We start from the raw sequence: 20,061 nt of genomic DNA, 5'->3' as shown, positions 1-20,061 counted from the left end.
AAAGTGGCGGAGGCGGAGAGCGGCATTGGGAGCCTACAGACCAAAATGAAGATGCTTGAGGAGCAGGTCGCCTCACTTACAAAAAATCAAACGAACATTGTGGCACGTCTGGAGGATCGGGCACAACGCTATAATATCCGCATCATGGGGATCCTGGAGGGTTTGGAGGGCCCGTCCGCAGACTGCTTCGTGGAGGACCTGATCCTTAAACATCTCAAGCCAAAACGTCTCTCTAACGTCTTCTCGGTGGAAAGGGCCCACCGTGCGTTGGGGGGGAGGCCCAAGCCTGGGGCCCCCGTGCACCATTATTGCCCAGATCCTGAACTAAATGGATCGAGACGCCATCCTGCAGGCATCGCGAGTGTCCGGAGATTTGCAGTTGGGGAATGCTACCATTCGTTTCTTCCCAGACTTCACGTTGCATGTTCAAAGGCTACGCAGATCCTTCGAGGGGGTCAAGTGAGCCCTTCGAGACCAAGGAGTGAAATATATGATGTTGTTCCCGGCGCGACTTAAAATCCTGGACGGCGAGAAGGCATATTTCTTTGATTCTCTGGCAGAGGCGAATGACTGGATGGAGGGCTGGCGGACCGTGGGTCGTCAGAGTGGTCCGCGACGATCAACTAATAATCGTATTGGCCAAGAAGTCCAGTATAAATGCACGCCGCCACGAGAAACCCGAGAGAGCGAGCAGACTCCAATAAAGTGACTATTGTAGTGAAGGGTTGCACGGGGTGCTTGCTCAGTGAAGAGTGGGGTATGGCATGCTACCTGGGTCCTGGTATTTCCCCGGGTGCTGGTCAGGTCGCTCCGAGACTGTGGGCCTATTTAAAGTTGCAAGGTTGTGGCCTAATAGTTTTCACCTATGCAGGCAGCAGGGCACAGCATTAAGTGCTGGGGAGGGGGGGTGGGCCTCGAGTGGAGAGGTGGGTTCCTCTGAGTTGCTCCGACATTGGGGTGTGCACTCCGGCAATCAAGTATGATTCTTTCTGCGGATTGCAGGCTTACATTCCCTCGTTTGGTTGACATGGGGATGATGGGGCGACAGTCACTCTGCGAGTTTTATTGGTGGGTGGTTGGGGGCCCACTTAGCAGTGAGGCAGGGAGGGGGGTTTGGACTGGGGAGGGGAGTTTGGGTTTGGGGGGAAGTTTATGTTTAGCTCATGGCGACTCACATTCAAATGTATGGTTATTTCATAAGGGGGTCATGCAAGGGATGAGGATAGATCTGAGATATCATGGGACCATGTACGGGAATGGATGATCAGGCACAGATAAGGATCTGGACGTGGAACGTTAATGGTTTGGGCAATAAGGTTAAGAGGACATTGGTGCTGCAGCACGTGAAGCGCCACTCCCCAGACGTAGTGCTCCTACAGGAGACACATCTTCGGGGAAACAGGTGCAAGGCCTCAGACCGATTTGGTTACAGGATGGTGGCCCACTCGAGGTTGACGTCCGGATCCAGGGGAGTGGGGATTCTCGTCCGTAATACCCTGCCCGTGGTCATCACCGGCACATGGACGGAGGACTCGGGGTGTGTGGCGTCGGTGACAGCTAGATGGGAGGGGCGAATAATAGTTCTTAGCTCGTGTTACATCCCACCTGGCCTGCATGCCCCGACGTTTAAAAAACTGGGTTCACACTTGACGGACCTTCCACAGGGAATACTCGTACTGGGGGGGGGGACACAAATGCGGTCATGGATGCCGAATTCGATCGCTCAGGGATGAGGCAGAGTAATAGGGGGGAAATGGGCCTAAGGGACTTCATTACAGCAATGGGTCTTAGTGACATATGGAGCACGCATCATCCTTCCCAAAGGCACTACACATTCTACTCTGCCAGACATGGATCCTTTTACAGATTAGATCCCATTTTCACATGGGGAGACCAGCTGGGGGATTTTGCGGAACCCTGCATTATGGTCCGGGGAATCTCCGACCACTTCCCGGTGGGGGTGGTCCTCAAAGGGGAAACAACCATCAGGGCGGCCTTCCTTAGGATAGCTCCATGGCGCCTTAGAGATGACTCCATAACAGACAAGTTAAGAGAATGTTCTCAACAATACTTTGCTGAGAACTGGGGCTCGGTTGACTCCCAGCTAACCCTGTGGGAAGCGTATAAAACGGTCCTGAGGGGCCAGGCCCAAGCGCTGATTGGGGCCCAGAAGAAAGAGCAATCGCTACAGATTCGGCAACTGGAAAAGGAAATCGAGGATCTGGAGCGACGGGCCTGCGAGGCTCCTTCACCGGACCTCGGCCACAATCTCGCCCTTAAGCAAAAGGAACTTCGGTCGCTGGCTGAGGGTGAGGCCCGAGCCTACTCCCTCGCCACGCAGCGTTGGATTTACGACGCGGGAGACAAGTGCATGAAACTGCTGGCGTCGCTCGAACGCCGAGATAGGGAGCGATCATGGGTGGCGGAGGTGAGGGATGGGTCGAGGTCCTTGGCGACTACCGGCGTTGCCATAGCGGAGGCCTTCATTTCGTATTACAAGGGGGTCTACTCACCGGTCTGCACAGGACGGAGCTGGACTGCGAGGAGTTCCTGCGCGACTTCGCGTTGCCCACACTGTCTCAGGAACAAACAGACCGTCTTGAGTCCGATCTCACGGGGGCGGAGCTGGGTGAAGCCCTCAACTCCCTTCAGGCAGGGAAAGCGCAGGGTCCCAACGGGCTCCCTGTGGAAATATATAAGAGACAAGCCAGCGTGGTCATTGACCCTCAACGGCAAATGTTCCTCGAGGCCCGGGAAGTGGGGAAGCTCCCACCGGATCAGCGAGAAGCTACGATTGTTTTCATCCATAAGGCTGGGAAACCAGCTGACCAGTGTTCGTCCTACCGGCCCATCTCGCTGCTCAATGTGGAGGCCAAGGTTGTGGCCAAAGCCTTGGCGACGAGGCTGATGTCGGTCCTACCAGACCTGATCCATGTAGACCAGTCAGGTTTCATGCCCCATAGGAGCACTCGGCACAATTTGAGACGGATATATGGGGTCCTGTACATGAAGGAAGTGGTGGGTAGCACTCAAACAGCCTTGATGGCACTAGACGCCTCAATGGCCTTCGATAGTATTGAATGGCCATATTTATTCATGGTTCTCCAGAGGCTGGGCTTTGGCCCGGTTTTCTGTAGCTTGGTGCGATTGTTGTATGAACAGCCGATAGTGAGGGTGAGGGTTAATGGAGCGATGTCCCGAGCATTTCCCCTGTGCAGGGGGACCAGGCAGGGGTGTCCCCTGTCCCCTCTTCTTTTCGCCCTGGCTCTCGAGCCGCTTGTGCACTGGATCAGGGGGGACAGGTCTTTCTGGGGCCTGGCGCTCAATGATGATTGGGAGGAGCGTATATCTTTATACGCAGATGATATTGTCCTATATATGGCCAGACCCTACCACTCGATAGCGCAGGCGCTTCATCTTTTTGACTTGTTTGGTAGCTACTCTGGCTACACAATCAATTGGGCCAAATCCCTCATTTATCCCCTCTCGGGTCCGCCACCAAGGATCCAGAGGTGCTGTTCGGCCTCGACAGTGACAGATGGATTCAGGTATCTAGGGGTGTATGTCACCAGGGACAGGGCGGAGTTTTTCACCAAAAATCTTCAACGCCATTTGGCGCGGCTGGCATCTGACGTGACCCACTGGAGGTCCTTGCCTCTCTCCCTAATTGGGCGTGCTGCGCTATTCAAAATGTTGGCACTGCCGAGACTCCTGTACGTCTTGCAAAATACACCGTATCCGGTTCCCAGCGGGGTGTTTAGGCGTATATCTGAGGCTGTGCGAACGTTGCTATGGGAGGGTGGAAGCCCGAGCATAGCGATGCGAAAGCTTACGAGAGGAGTGTATGACGGGGGGCTGGCCCTCCCGGATGTCCAATTGTTCTATTGGGCCTCCCAGCTGCAAGTGGTTAACGTTTGGGTTTATGCGCCGGGTTCAGATCCAGCTTATGAAGTTGATAGGTATGTTATGCCGGGAGGCAATTGCGAGCCATTCCTCTACTCGCGAAGGTTGTGTGGGGATCTGCCCTCGCACACAGGGGTGGTACTCCAATGCTGGCGGGAGACCAATACATTTCTGGGGTGGGCAGGTACCCTAACAGGTAGGACCCCCCTATGGCTAGGGGATCACCTAACAGAAGTTAAGGGGCTCGTAGGCTTCTAGGGCTGGAAATTAATTGGGATTGAATACCTGGGCGACGTATGGAAAAGAGATGCCCCTAGATCCTTCGAATATCTGAAACAAGAATACCAATTACACGACTCCCAGCATTATCATTACCTTCGCCTCATACACGCCCTGCACTCTCACATACACCCAGACACTTCCATTCCAGAATATTCTCCCATGGAGGACAGGCTCCTTCTTGATCCCATCCTTGATAGGCCAACGTCCACTATCTACCATAAACTCATAAATAATATGCCTGACCCGCTGGTGTCCCTGAGGGAGAGATGGGAGGGAGATATCGGCCACCTTGAGGATGAAGACTGGCAGGACGCCCTGCAAAGCCCTTGCAAAATTGCTATTCGGATAAGGTTCCGTCTCGTACAACTAAAAATTTTGCACCGGGTGTATGGGGTAAGAGCTTGTCCCCATTATGTGCGAGTGGATGCCAGGGGGAGGGGACATTCTATCATATCCTCTGGGAATGCCCGAACATAGTACCCTTTTGGACAAAAGTAGCAAGCACAATGGCGGCAGTGGTGGGTTCGCCGGTCCCGGTGGAGCCTAAGTGGCTTCTACTCATGATCAAAGAACCCACAGATTGGTCCAGATATCACGAGATCTGGTTGGCAATGGCAGCCGGTGTGGCGAAGCGCAATATTGCCAGTTGCTGGGGGGGCGCAGGTGCCCCCACAATGGGACCAATGGCTCAGGGATCTGGACTGGTGTCAGAGGGCGGAGGAAACCATATACAAGTCCAGGAGCTGCGTGAAAAAATGGATGAAGATATGGGGGCCTTGGCGGAGGTATCGAGCAGCACGGGGTGGGGAGGGAGGTGGGGGTCAAGTGTAATCACACCATTGTACTGTCATGATGGCTTGCGACTGTACCATGCACAGGGGTTATCCTTCATGCCTTGTGAACACTGTTGTATCCTGAATGAGAACATGAGCAAAGTTAATAAAAAGATTTTTTTTTTTTTAAAAGAGTAGGGCACTCTTTCTGGGCTTGCACTATACTACCCGGATGGCCACCTCAGACGGCCAGCCAGCTAGTTCACGTGGGTCCACCAGGCCAGCAATGTCCTCCGTTGAAGTTCTGGAGGTCCAATATTTATACTTTGTGTGAGTGAATCCCTGCCCCACCCCACATCTGGGTCTAGAAAGTTATTCCCCTTTCCAGGCTCCAAATTATCTGGCGGGACAAAAAGCAGCTAGGCCTGGTATCAGATTTGTGTGTGTGTGGCAGAGCTGTTTGAAGTGCAAGTGGGGGCTGGGCACAGCTTCTCCCTAGTCATCCTGTCAGGATGGTTCATACTGTCCACACCCAAGCACCCTTTGTATCACTCTCTGAAAGAAATGCATAGACCCCCAAAGCAGAGCCATTCACAGTAATGTGACCCAGGACAGTGGCCGAAGGCACAAATAGTTGGTATACGAAAAGGGAAACTTTCTAAATGTAGCATTTTCAGAATTGTAACTCAAAATCGGACTTCACTATTAAAGAGAGTTTTAAATTACAATTCATTTAAGTGTAAGAAGCCTATCTCTATTTGCTCCCAATCCAAAGTTATCTCTTTTTACATGTAATAAGGTAACCCAATGTTAGTCAATGGGAGAGATATGCCTTGCAACAGTGAAATGTCTTTTAGAGTTTTTGGGGCACATGAATCAAGGTAGGATTTTGCGAGTCCTTAATTGCGATTATTAAGGAATCGCAATTAAGCACTCGCAAAAGCCTATGCATGTAGGAATCACTATAAAAATAGAGATTGCTAAACATTCCTTAATGGCGACTCGCAAATTGCGAGTCCCAATTAAGGAATGGCTTCCCATTTATTCCTATGGGCCTACAGGCCCATAGGAATGAATGGGAAATTGCATGCGCAATTTGCGATTACCAGTTGGTACTCGCAAATTGAGCATGCAATTTCAAAGGTGCAAGGGTGTCAAAATGGCACCCTGTTGCACCCCTGAAATTGTGGTGTGCACCCATGTTGTGCACACACAGGCCCCAAGGGCATGCGTGTGTGTAACCTGAAACTTTGAAAAATGCACTTGAGAGCATTTTTCAAAATTTTTGCAAATTACCGACCAATTTAATTTCCCGGTAATTTGCGGCCCCAAATAGTGAAATTGCTATTTCAAAGTGCTTCTTGCATTGCATTTAAGAAATCGCAAATTGTGATGCCTTAAATGCAATCGCAATTTAGGAAATCGCAAGAAATTACGATTACCTAAATTGCGCGTCCCAAACACTTTCATGCATCACAAAAGGCCATTTCTGCAAATTGCACTGTTTGTGATCACAAAAACCTTTGATGCATGTGCCCCTTTGACTGTTAGGACATGTAAAAATTAAACACACATGTCCTGCTTTTTAAGTAAAATGCATCCTGACCAATGAGCACTTAGGGCCTACCTTAAGTGTGCTACTTTAGTGGGTGGCACAATGAGTGCCGCAGGCCAGCTAGTAGCATTTAATTTACAGACCCTAGGAACAGGTAGTACCATATATTAGGGACTTACAAGTAAATTAAATGTGTCAATTAGGTGTGTGTCAACTTTGTCAAGTTTTAGGAAGAGAAAGTGCACAAGCACTTTAGCACTGGTTAGCCACGAAAGTTCACAAAGGTCTAAAGACAACAATTTTTTTTTTAGTAAAACAGGAGAGAAGGCAAAAAGTTTGGAGGAACCACCAAGGACTAAAAGCTTTGTCTTTCAGAAATAAAACAACATTTTGAAAGCTACAACCTTCTCATTAAACTTAAAATGTATATATCTTTCACATATTTTTTGTATCTGAATTAAATAAAATGATTCATAATTTATATATTTGTTTGATGTGTAGAAGTTTCTGTATTTTTTTGTATTGATTTGAGGTTCAAATAGTAGACATTTCTTAAAGTGGCTTGCAGTACTGATTTAGTGGGGTCCGCAGAAGTCAAAATGTTAAGAACTGCTGTATTAGATTACTCATCACCATCCTGTAGTGGAGGAGAAATTAGCGAACAAGGCAGCCAGGGTGATGCCAGTCTGCATCCAATTTATTTTCAGAAGTTGACTGGCAATATGAAACTGCTTCATGGTCCGAATGACTACATAACTTGGATGGCCAGGATGCCCCAGGAGATTCAGAAGAGGGCGAAGAGTACAGTTCCTCATCCTCTACCAATGCTACTTAGAGAACAGAAGGGTCAACTTCCAATGGAATTCCTCTGCTCTATGAAGCAATTAATGGAAGATTGATTTTTATTGCAGACTCCCACCTGACCAATCGCATCAACTGAACAGATACCTTTTACTTATCATTTCATCCTGCCAACGTAACTGGTACAATTTCCAGCGGCAAATCCACTTCCGGGCGGTAACAGAACATTCATGGAGCCACCTTACACAAGCTCCTAGATGTACTACTTTTTTCTTTTTTTTTGCCCTCATCTCACCAATAAGCTACTGCAGATCTTAAAAAGCTGTCATTTTCTAACTGGGCGCCCTTTAGCTTACTGCACTTGCTTAGGTCGACTACCGGCCCCTTTTTATGGGGGCTTGGTGTAATTATAGGACCAAAAAGTTAGATCAATAGATGTTATATTAGTCTCAGTTCTCGGCCCCAGCTCTTGAGGGGCTGCCAGATCTTTATAGGTCTATCTCCGGACCCATCATGGTCTAGGCGGGCCATAGCAAGTGACGATTATAGCCATTCTTCTGTTTTTGGGGGGTGGGAGTCTTTCCACTTTATACATATTTCTCTCCGGGCAAGCAGCACCAAGTATAGCAACAGCCCTCTATGTATCTGCTGACTTGGGCATGACTGATAATGACAGCAGTGATGATGAGGATGATGGCTGCAGTCATCAAGCTGATGAGGACATACAAGACGACATAGACAGTAGCAGAAGTGGGACAGCTGCTGTCCCACAGAAAATCCAAGCCCTGAACCAGTAAACAGGGACTTTTTCCACCACATAGCATGCATCTTTTCCATATGTTGACAAATAAAGCCTCTCAGAACTTCAATCTTTCATTGCCTACTGTGGAAAAAAATACCTAATTTTTATTTGACTTCAAAGATAAGGCCAGATGGACAAATCATTTATACCTATCTCAGACTATACATAGGAAAAAGGATTCGAATAAATGCACAATCCAACTATAGGATCATATACAAATAAAGCTCCGGAGGGTACTGTAGCATGTCTTTTAAATCAGATCAAGACATATTCTGTGATATCAGCAGTAGCCCAGAGAAGCTCCGAGCTTCATCTGCTTCATGTGTAGTGGCTACAGATAGTGAAAGAAAAAGGTCGGATACCATGAGTAAAAGCATTTTTGTATCTGCAGAAACTGCTATTAAAATTGTAAATGTGAGTGCTATCATGTCCCGCTATGACAGACAGTTATGGAATGACATTGCCCTGTTTAAAGTCAAGCTTCTTGATGATTGTCAAGAACAAGCCACAGATATAGTAAGAGATGGATCTACAATAGTTTTCGATGATAGATGCAGGGTTGGATACGTCCAATGCAGAATTGCAGTTGATGGCTAGTTGGGCTGTCTTGCGGGGATGTGGCTGACTATGCTGTTGCACATTTTGTCCGGAAGTGCAATCAAGAGTGTTAGAAATGCCGTTTAACAACCAACAACCATTTATTTGACAAACATGTAGAGAATGACTAAGGTGATAATGATTTATACAGACACAGCAAGATCAATTGAGGAACTGAAATGGAAGCAGCGTTTTTCCTATTACAGAAGACAACCTTATGGCCAGTGAACCTCAAATCCAGGCTCTTCAGTTCATTTTTTGTCCCTTCAGACAGTGATACTCCCAGCAAAATTTGTATTCGGCAGCAATCTGGAGGGTGACAACATCAAAGAAAAAAAAGGCCCCATGATTCCGGAGAGGCTAAGTCAGAACCACCATACCTGTCTTCTTGCTCACCGTACCTCCCCCTTCCACAAGCTACATCCACCCCCCATCTGCAATTCCCAGGCCTTAGGGGAGTAAGGTATTGACTAACCTATTGGTCTAGCAGCAGATTACATCAGACCATAGGGTCTAAGACATTGTGCAGTATGTACACATAATGGAGTTCATTTCAAAGCCATATTCCAAAAAGGGACCTCAAGAGGGGAAATAAAACAGGGCGCCCTCCACTCAATATTGTCAACATACAAAAACCTGGTTATATATAAATTGTAAGGGAGAGTCGCACCATTTCTTTCTGGGTGAGACAGGGTTTGATGTCTAGTCATCTACCCCCATATGTGTCTTTTTTATAAAAACAATTAAAAACAGTCCGATAACCCACAGATTTTGACAAGTGTTCAGGTCTAAAAAGTGTGGTGAGTCAAGGAAGTGCCTCTCGTAAGTAACACTGAGGAAGCAGCTGGTCGTTACTCACCAATTAGCTCACTGTCTCATCATTGACACTTCCCAGAGGGAAACGGAAACCAACTCCCAATAATGTGTAGCTAAGGAAAAGCAATGTGTAAAAATAAAATTATATTTATTCAAAGCCGAAGTCGATTCCTAAAGACCCCATTGAGAAAAGGAGGCCAATTGTGCTGCTCTCACAAGAATAAAATTGAGTTACGGAAACACAAAACAACTGTCTTTAACTTTCATTACGTCCGTACTTGTTTAAAACAACAGTATCATGTTTAGACCATTTGAACCTGAACGGCTGACATGTTTCATTGCCATTGACTTTGTGGCAATTTCATCAGGGTACAGGGACTCAATTCCGCCACATAGATGCACTGGGCCTGTCGAGTTTATGTATTAAAAAGGGAGATAAAAAGGAGAAAGCAACAAGTGACATAGGTAGTACATGTATTATGTTATATTCAGCCCAGGAAATCCGTTTTCCAATGCTTTATGTGAGGTATATTTCAGGTAGTTGCCAGGTGGGGTCCTACTAGCAACCCGCCAATAAAAGTCACAGAAGACAGAGAGACCTCGAATGCCTATAAGTAGATATGTGCATATTATCACATCTGATATCATGCATCGTGATTAACCCCCTCTGTTTTCCAATAGCTCTTTTCTTAATTCTACTTTCCTTTTTTCAAGAATTACCCTGATTCAAAACATTGATCAGGAGCCACTGGTAGATTAGGTATAGGTTCCTATCATACTACCAGCTACTCTTCTCATGTGGTCACTCAGACCAATTAGTAGCCCAACAACATTAATTTCAATCCCGTAATCCGCCTCAGTATCCCAATTTGTTAGCAAGACCCTTTATAAATTTGACTCACCGCCGGGTTCGGCATCAGCATCTTCCATACAACCGCCAGTCTCCGCAGCTTGCTCAGCTAATGAAACAGCAGCCGCATACGTACCGGAAATGGCTCATGCCGGCGCAGCAATACCGGGAGGGATGTCCCTTTTCTTAGGCGCCATCATGTAATGGTGCCCTACTGCAGGGATTATCAATGCGTATGTGTTAGCCATGTGCATTGAAGGCTACCTTGGAGGTAACTAAGTATCATCAACTCCTCTTCCTATGTAACTATCTTTACACCCCCTCAATACTCTCATTCCCAAAAAGAAAAATAGGATCAACGAGTGTGCAAAATCATCGTACAGTAACCACACACAGTGTCAGTCCAAGGGATTACACTGTTATTGTGTTATTATATATTAACAAATCCTCAAGATTGGAGCCACATTGCGCACATATAATGTTCTCATTCTTTTATATGGAGCAGGGAATAACTCATACTGTACATCCTTAAAAGGCAAGCTTGGCAATGAATTGTCCCTTTGGATCTCATCTAGCAGTATTAAGGCGTCAGTGGGCCCACGTATGGAGATTGCTACCACTGCAGTCGCCCAGTGTTGGGGGTCTACATTATCCATCTACCTACATTCCCCTTCTATTTGTAAAGAAATAGATCCAATGTTTTAATAAATGGAATAGGTGCGTGCTGTACCAGTACTTTATATCCCTACCTTGTGCCATTCAATCAAATCATTATGGCCCACTTGGTCAGGCTTTTCGGAAAAGAGCCAGCGGGTTTCCCTACTGATTAACATGTTCTCAATGGAGTGTAATGCACCTCTCACTCTCTCCAATACTGCCCACCTGAAATCCCTACAACTGTGTCCCATTTCCTGGAAATGGCAGACCAGGCGTGTAGTCAATTTGCCAGTTTACAGTTTTCAGTGTGCTAATATATTCCTGGATCCTAACCTTGATTTTTATTGAGGTTAGGCCAATTTAATAGAGATCACAGCTGCAGGTCAAATGATAGATAACATTGTTGATATTACAATTACTGAATTTATTCTGGAACCAAGTTCTTCCATCCGAGAGGATGACACTTTTCGATGCCTGAGTCGAGCTGCATAGTGTGCTGCCTCCACATGGAAGATGACCCGGGGGTAAATTAGTTTCTTGTTTATAATGATCAATCTGCTGACAGTGGACTAGGCGATCCCTCAAGTTATTGGCCCTTCTAAATGCAAATCTTGTCTGTGGCATTCTATTTGGCCCAACATCCAGCAGATGCAAATTTGTCCGAATTATTTGTTTGATCTTTGTTGACAATGGGTCAAAAGTTGATACCACGGACTGTTAGTTCTAATGGTCTTCTCAAGGAGAGAGGCACGGGGAGTATTCATTGCTTTCTTCCAAGCTCTCTCGATGTCTTTAAGAGGGTACGCCCTCTCAGGAGGTTATCCCTTTGGGCCCTCAGATGAAAAGATCTATAGTGTAGAAGATAATTTCTATCAGTCGGTTTTTGATGGTCTGTTGAATATAGTTTCTGATCTGTAGCTGTAATATCCAGATCAAGATATACAGCTGTATATCTGTTGATAGTCCATGTGAAGTGCAGGCATCCGTCTGCACTATTTATCCAAGAAAGTCAAGAAGTTTTTTTCCTGGACCTGACCAAATACACAGAATGTCATCTATGTATGAATGAATTAATTCATTAATAAAAAACCATTAATATAGCGCAATAGCTACCCTGAGGCATCCCAGCGCTGCAGACGAACACGGACAACCAAGAAATCCCAGTGGTTAGAAGCAGTTGTTAAAGAGCAGTGTTTTTAGGTGTTTACGAAAGGGCAATAGGTTAGGCTCCGCCCGTAGGTGTGGGGGAAGAACGTTCCATAACTTGGGGGAGTTATAGGAGAATGAGCGTCCACCACATCTAGCTCTCTTTATTTTTGGGAGTAGGGTGAGGGAAAAGGACGCCGAGCGGAGGTTTCTGCTAGGTTGATAAGGGATTATCATAGATCGGCTGATTGCTGGGCCATTCCTCCAGAGGTCTTTTGAGCAATACACATAGCTTTGAATTGGATTCTTTCCCTGACGGGCAGCCAGTGACGGCTCCTCAGTGCTGGTTTTGCGGCTTGCCGGTGAGGGGTCTGGAGGAGCAGGCGACCGGCACAGTTTTGAATGATCTGGAGCTTGTGTGTAGTGGATTGAGGGGCTCCTAAATAAAGGGCGTTTCCATAGTCCAGGTGGGATAGAATGAGAGCCTGGACCATGATTCTTTTTGCCTGAAATGGGAGAAGAGGAAGTATTTCGCGTAGCATCCTCAGCAGGCCATAAAAGGTGGCCAATAGTTTTGCCGCTTGGTGGTTGAAGCTAAAGGAGCGGTCCAACCAGATGCCGAGGCTTTTAATCTGGTCTTTGGGAACAGGAGCAGGGTCAAGGCATTTCGGCCATAGCAGCTCAGGATTAAAAGAAGGAGAGTTACCGAGGAGCATAAGCTTGGTCTTGTGTTTTAGGAAAGAGAGTTCCATCCATTTGGCTACCTCATCTAGGCAACTTCCTAGGTTGTTTGGTGAAGTCTCGGGTGGTTTAATCTCTTCCATAGATGTATCTGCTGTAGAAAAGGATTTGAAAGATGGTAAATAAAATTGTCTCCAAGTCCCACAGACCTGTAGAACCAGCTGATCTCGATAGCAGAAAAAGTTCCTGGTCAGAGCATGCTCAATACACTTGAGAACAAAGAATGGTGGGGTGTCATAAAACCATTCACGATCCCCAAGTGCCCGCGCTGCTGCCACAAGCTTCAATGTCAGGTGTTACCAAAAACTGAGTGGTAGGTTCATTCTCAATAGTCTCCAAAGTGTTAAAAATGTCAGTAGTATCCTGTACATAGGAGGGCTGGTTAATGACAGTCTCCCTTAGGAAAAAGTCACCACATTGCGATAGAGGCTCAAGTAGGCATTGCACCCCAGAGACTATAGGCCGACCCAGAGGGGCACGTTGAATTTTGGCCAGAATAATAAATGCTGGAATGTGCAGTGTTGGATTAATTAGAAAGTCAGCCTCTTTTGTAGTTAGCCATTTTTTATCTTTTGCATCCTCCACCATCTTCTTGATAATACCCTTTAACTCTATCAATCAATCAAACAGGGGTTTATAAAGCACCCTACTCACCCGTGAGGGTCTCAAGGTGCTGGAGAGAGGGGGGGGGGGTGCAGCTCCGGTTTCAGTAAAAGAGCCAGGTCTTGAAGTGCTTCCTGAAGGTGTGCAGGTTCGGGGAGCGTCTGATGTTCGCTGGGAGCTCATTCCAGGTCTTGCCTGCGATGTAGGAGAAGGCTCGTCCGCCAGTTCTGTTTCTGCGGATGCGTGGGGTCTGTGCCAGGGCGAGGTTGGCAGGAGCAGAGGTCCCTTTTGGGTACGTGGAAGGATACTCTCCCGTTGAGGTATTTGGGTCCAATGTTGTGGAGAGAATTGTAGGTGTGGGTGAGGAGTTTGAAGGTTACATAGATAATGGGTCATGTGTTCGTGTCGTGGGGTCCCGAGGACGAGTGTGGCTGCGGCGTTCTAGATGGTTTAGAGCTTGTGTAGAAGAGTTCTGTTGATTTCGCAGTAGAGGGCGTTGCCGTTGTCCAGTCTGCTGGTTATGAATGTGTAGGTGACTGTCTTTCTGCATGCAGGGGGTATCCATTTGAAGGTCTTTTGGAGGATGTCAAGGCAGTTGAAGCTGGAGGAGTCAACGGAGTTGATCTGGTGGGTCATGGTGAGGGAGGAGTCCAAGATGATGCCGAGGTTCCATGCGTGGTCTGTAGGGGTGGGTGGGCTCCCGAGGGCAGAGGTCCACCAGGTGTTGTCCCAGGCGGAGTTGGAGGGTCCTAGGATGAGGACCTGTCTTCTCTGAGTTGAGCTTCAGGCAGCTATCTTTCATCCAGGCCGCGACGTCCTTCAGTCCTTCCTGGAAGCAGAGTCTGGTGTCTTTGGGGTTCTTCGTGAGGGAGAGGATGAGCTGGGTGTCGTCAGAGAATGAGACTATGCTGAGCCCATGCTGTCTGACAATGGCGGCAAGGGGGGCCATGTAGATGTTGAAGAGCATGGGGCTGAGCGGTGATCCTTGGGGTACTCCGCAGTTGGGGAGGAGTCCGATCCTCTGGGTACTGCCGGAAAGGAAGGATCGGATCCAGTTGAGGGCAGTTCCTCGAATCCCAGCGTCATGAAGTCTGGCTGCGAGCGTGCGATGAGAGACGGTGTCGAAGGCTGCAGAGAGATCTAATAGGATGAGGGCCGCGGTGTGTCCCTGGTCGAGTAGCATGCGGATGTCATCAGTGGCGGCGAGGAGGGCAGTCTCGGTGCTGTGGTTGCTGTGGAATCCGGACTGGGAGGAGTCTAGGATGGAGTTCTCTTCGACGAAGGCTGTCAGCTGAGCATTTATGAGTCTCTCAGTGACTTTGGCAGCGAAGGGGGGCAGGGAGATGGGTCGGTAGTTATTCAGGCCCGTCAGGTTGGCCGTGGGCTTCTTGAGGAGGGGCTTGACTTCTCCCCACTTCCAGTCGTCTGGGAAGATGCCGGATTTGAAAGAGGTGTTGATGGTCCGTCCTAGTTCAGTTGGAATGGCAGCGGCGGCCCTGTGGTAGATTCGCAGAGGGCAGGTGTCCACGGGGGCTCCTGAGTGGGTGTTGTTCATGGTCCCTGTAAAGTGTTCAACAGTGGCGGGATTCCAGGTAGTGACGGTCAGCTGGTTGTCGGCGGTGGAGAGGGGGGTAGTGCCTGGCTTCTGTTCGCTGAAATGTTCGTAGAGGGCCTTGATTTTCAGATGGAAGAAGGAGCTGAGCTTGTTGCAGAGCTCCTGGGATGGTGTGACGTCCGTGGCTTCGCTGGGGGGTTTGGTGAATTGCTGTATGACTTTGAAAAGTTCTTTGGCGTTAGTTGCGCTGGTGTGGATCCTAATTTTAAGACTTTCGGTATTCACAGAAGGCATTTAGGAGTCCTAAAGTTAGGACTCCTAACTTCTGTGAATACCGAAATGAGTAAGTGCCTTCTGTGAATACCAAAATGAGTAAGTGCCTTCTGTGAATACCAAAATGGTAGTAAGTTTAGGATTTTGTCTTAAGTTAGTGCTGTGAATCGGGCCCTATTTAAGATATCACACAACAGAGGAGTCAAAATAAAAGCATTAGTGTTAATTATCTACAGTAAGGGCACAAAGCAGGAAGAAAAAAAAAGCGATACCGGCACAGGCAGCGGGAACCAGCAAGATGCGGTCTAAAACCCTGCCTGGGTGGGACCGCAGGCAGAGCACAGCAAGGCAGAGCTGCTGGGGAAGAGCAGATCTCTGACCGAGGCTCTGACCAACTCACTAGTTGGATCTCTTATTAGAGGTATATAGTTCGTACGTACCTCTAGCAATCTCATCACCTCTGCCTCATAACCCTGCGAATTAAGAACTACCACTGCACCACCTTTATGTTATGTTATGTTATGTTAACCGGATTTGTAGAGCGCGCAGCTGCCCCAGCAAAGGGGCGTTCCGGTTTTATTATTATTTTGTCATTGTTCTGAAGTGACGTAATAGTTGTCTAATCAGCTTATGTCATTTTCTGAAATGAATGTTGTTTCACTAATTGTTCTAAAGCAGTAATTTCCCTGAGGACTCGTTATTCAAAGACTGTAACTTCCAGACCCACAGATGAATTAGGGGGCAGAGAGATTATGGTCTGCGAGGATCAGTTAAAAAAAAAAACAACGTGGATCTGCTGTCTTATTTTCAAAGAACTTGTGGAGACGTATTTTACTCATCATCTCAAAGAACTATGATTAGTTTCTACAGAGGAGACAAGTAACCCATATGAATATAATACTGCGGTAAGCTCAGGACTAATTTTCATCCCTATTTTATTATACTTATGCCGATCTTTGCTGAATAAGTTATATTTTGGCATAATGACTGGCCCCTGGTCCCAAACGGAGTGGAGAGGCAGAGACGGCTTGCCTATGGACTCTTCAAGAACAGAAGCTGCATAGATATATCTTGGACCTCAGGGCAGACTGTCCTCGAAATCCTTATTGTCACTGATTGCGCATCAAGAGGTGCTAATAAGAACAGACAACATATCCACTCTGTATAACATTAGAAAATAAGGAGGAACAAAAGCAAAAAGCTGTCACAAGAAGCTCAAATGCTTTGTCCCTGGGTTTTACATGACAGCATCAGTCTAATGCTGGAGCATGTACCAGGCCCACAAAACACAATAGTGGATACGTTCAGCACAGAACAAGTATCTTCAAGTAGCCAATTCTGTTGAATTTGTGGCCACACTAATCACTTAGCTGTATACCAATTAACCTAGGCAGCTTCAGGATACTGCCACTGAGTCACCTGTGGTATTTTCCTTGTTCACTACTCACTATGTTCGAGCCCAAGGCTCAAGTTAAAATTCTGTATCCGTTTTCAGGCTTTTCTTATTTCAACAGCATCCTGAAGAAGAGATGGTCAGAATGAAGAATGAGGCAGAGACACTTAAGGAGGTGGGCATTGAACAGAAGAGGAAATTCAGGTCCCATTACAAGCATAGACACCACTATTACTATCATTGGAGGGCGCAGTCCCCTTGCTGGCTCTTTAATGTAGCATCAACTTCAGTGTCATCAGGACCAGAGATTTCCCTATCAATGAAGAGGCTCTAAAAATAAGATGGCTCAGTCACAGCCATCCAAGACTTTGGGGCACGAGCCATCTACCACCTATCAGTGGTGCCTTAGTACCCACGTCTTTATTTGCCATGCCAGTGGGGAAGCTGTATCTTTACACCTGGCTGAATGTGAAACAAATAGCAGAAGAGAAGTGGGTGCTAGCTATTGTAAATCATAGCTAAGCTCTATGTTACACGGTAATACTACCGCCTATTCCCCCAAAGACAACATTGCAGTTCCAATTAGTCAGCCTGAGAAAAAGAAACTTCCATACTGCTAAGTTGATACAGTCTCTGCTCCACACAGGTAAACATGGTATCTATTCAAGATATTTTCTATTTAATAAAAAAGAGGCCAGAAGAGAGAGTTCAGACCAATACTCGATCTATGTACAGCCAAAAAGTGGATCTAAAGAGCGATTTGCTTTATGTTAGCACTCCATCAATCTTACCTCATCACAGACAAGGCGATTAGATGTGCTCTGAAGACATACCAGACACCCAGTTTCACATTCTGATATAAAATACCACAGGAAGAATCTGAGGTTTGTAGTAGAAATATCACAGTACTACTATGCAATGCTTCCGTTCACTCTAAAATTCGTCTCTCTAACTTTTTCGAAATGCATGGTAGTAGAAGCAGCCCACTCTCGATGTCAAGGAATATTTATTTACTCTTACCAGTGCTTAATTTGAGCCAGTGGTTTCCGGTGATCTGCATCAGCACTCAATCATCAACACCAGTGGTTGAGCACCAGTTAAGAACACATTCAGTTTTTGGTAGGCACAGACAGATCAAGTGATTCGCCCAGAATCACAATTTGTTGAGCCAATGCCGAGACTCAAACCTGGCTCCCCAGCTCCGAAGTCGGCAACTCTGGCCATTAGCCACATACTCTCCCCACTTGTAGGGTTTAATTGTTAGTAGTTGGTTCTGTGTTGGGCTGCACTAACAGGAGAAATAGCTGGTCAAAGCTGCCTTCTGACGAGAGCCCCTGCACTTATTTTTTAACAAATTAACCACTGACTCGTATGTAGATGATGTGCTCGTAAAGGCAGTCAGCTCACAGAAAGCGGAACAGGCCCTTCGGACAGCAAAGCAACTGTTACTTAGCCTGGTTCTACAAATAATCATCCAGAAGTCAATCAGTTACTCCTTTCACGTTATGTCTTACCTGGGAGCAGCACCAGACACATTGCAAGGACAAGTGTTTTCTTCGGAGAAGAGAGTGCCATCAGTCTGGGAGAAATGTGAGTTTGCAGCACTCTCATCTAAGACTACTCCACTGTTGGATCGCCTAACCCAAGAATTATATGCCCATCCCACTGGGATTTCTCTGCTGGAAATCACTCTAAGTTCACATTGTGGTAACCTATGCTCACTCTAACCCAGATCACTGTGAATTCTTATTCCTCTAGCTTAGCATCACTCTAAGCAAGCTTCACTGTACCCCAGGAGCATTCCCCTTTAGGATCACTCAACTCGAGATTAGTGTGTCCTCTTGCCTAGGATTGCCCTAGATGGAGACAACTGTAAACTCTTACCTCTTTAACCTAAGATCACTACGATCTAGGATCAACTCGACCAAGGATCACTATATCCCAGGTTAACTTCACGCTAACCCCATATTAGTGTGTCCACATCCTCAGGATTAATCTGTTCGAGATCACTATAAATTCACAATCTACTAATTTAGGCTCCCTCGAACTCAGGTAACTAAGACATCCCTCTAGGTTAGGACTGCTCTAACGAAGGACCGCTTCAATTGGAAGTCTTTAGCCATCACCCAGTCAATCAGATCCACTGCAAGTCAAAAACAGAACCTTCTGTGGGGCACTCACTGAATCTTAAAATACTCCCACATTCTTTGACTCAGATTAAATGTCACTTTGGTGGCCATTTTCATGTAAGATTCTGTTTGACGGCTCAGCTAAGCATTTTGCGATTGCAAGCTGCTTAGATGCCACTGAGGCACATATCGAAATGATCCTGCCTGTGTCTTTCCTGGCAGGCTGCCAGGGCTGTGCTTGCTCATGGGGCCTGCGTGGGCGAGTGAGTGGGTGGGACGAGGGAGCTTCTCTTGTTAGTTGCCAGGGTTGCCTACTGGAGCACGGTGTTCCCTTCTTCTTGTATCAGCCCTTAAAATGGAAATGCACAGAGAGCGGCTGAGTCACGTGCTCTTTAAAGTCTCTAAATACACACATCCAGCCTGGCAGGCTCTGATTGGTGGCAATCACTGTCGCGTGGCACTGGCCTTGCACTGCGGATAATGACTAGTGCTGGGGTGGGAAAGCGCTTTTCAAGAGGACAACCTGCAGAGGCACTGAAAGTAGAGGTGTGGATTGAGCTGCAGCCCACCATCTGCTGCTCTTGATGAGGTTCAGTTGAAGAAGGAATAAAAAAAGAGGTTTTTATTTATTTGTCTCTCAGCATTTACTGTGATTTTAGTTGCAAACTGTCACATGACAGGAAATGCTGTTTTACAAAATGTCTGCTAGTTCTGTTTGCTGATCCCCTTTCTGACTGCAAACGTAGGGTATTATGCAATTTCAATTAGTGGCTGGGGAAGCAGAAGGCAGAACTACAAGGCCACAGTTTCCTGGAGGATTTCTATCATATATGTAAACAGACACTGGAAATGTCAATAGCTCTGGCTTTGAAAGAATGTTGGGAATGTGAAGCATTGCACGTAAGTAGCATGGGAATAGACATGTGTTTGTGTTGAAGCAAAGACCTGCAGAATAATATTGGTGTAGGTTTAAAGGTCCGGTGACAGTTGCACTGTCAAGCCAAATGTTGTATGTCAATGACTGACCTCCTACCGCAGCAGCGACTGGTAACTTTGTTTACTTTTCTGTGTCCAAAAACAGTGACTGGTTTCTGGTTTGCCTATCTCTGTGCCACAGCAGTGACTGATCGTTTGTTATGTGACTCTGTATCACAGGCTTGACCACTGCAGCTTATTTACATGTCT

General features: G+C 46.9%; 1 protein-coding gene across 1 annotated transcript in view; it reads left to right on the top strand.

Moving 5' to 3' along the window:
- LOC146801339 (sodium/potassium-transporting ATPase subunit alpha-1-like) overlaps positions 1–20,061 on the top strand; it is a 312,352-nt gene that overhangs the window by 208,212 nt on the left and 84,079 nt on the right. The window lies entirely within an intron of this gene.

The sequence above is a fragment of the Triturus cristatus genome, chromosome 8 (assembly GCF_964204655.1).
Source record: "Triturus cristatus chromosome 8, aTriCri1.1, whole genome shotgun sequence".
NCBI classification, from domain to species: Eukaryota; Metazoa; Chordata; class Amphibia; order Caudata; family Salamandridae; genus Triturus; species Triturus cristatus.
The sequence above is the reverse complement of the archived record's forward strand: the minus strand, read 5'-3'. Positions and strand labels throughout refer to the sequence as shown.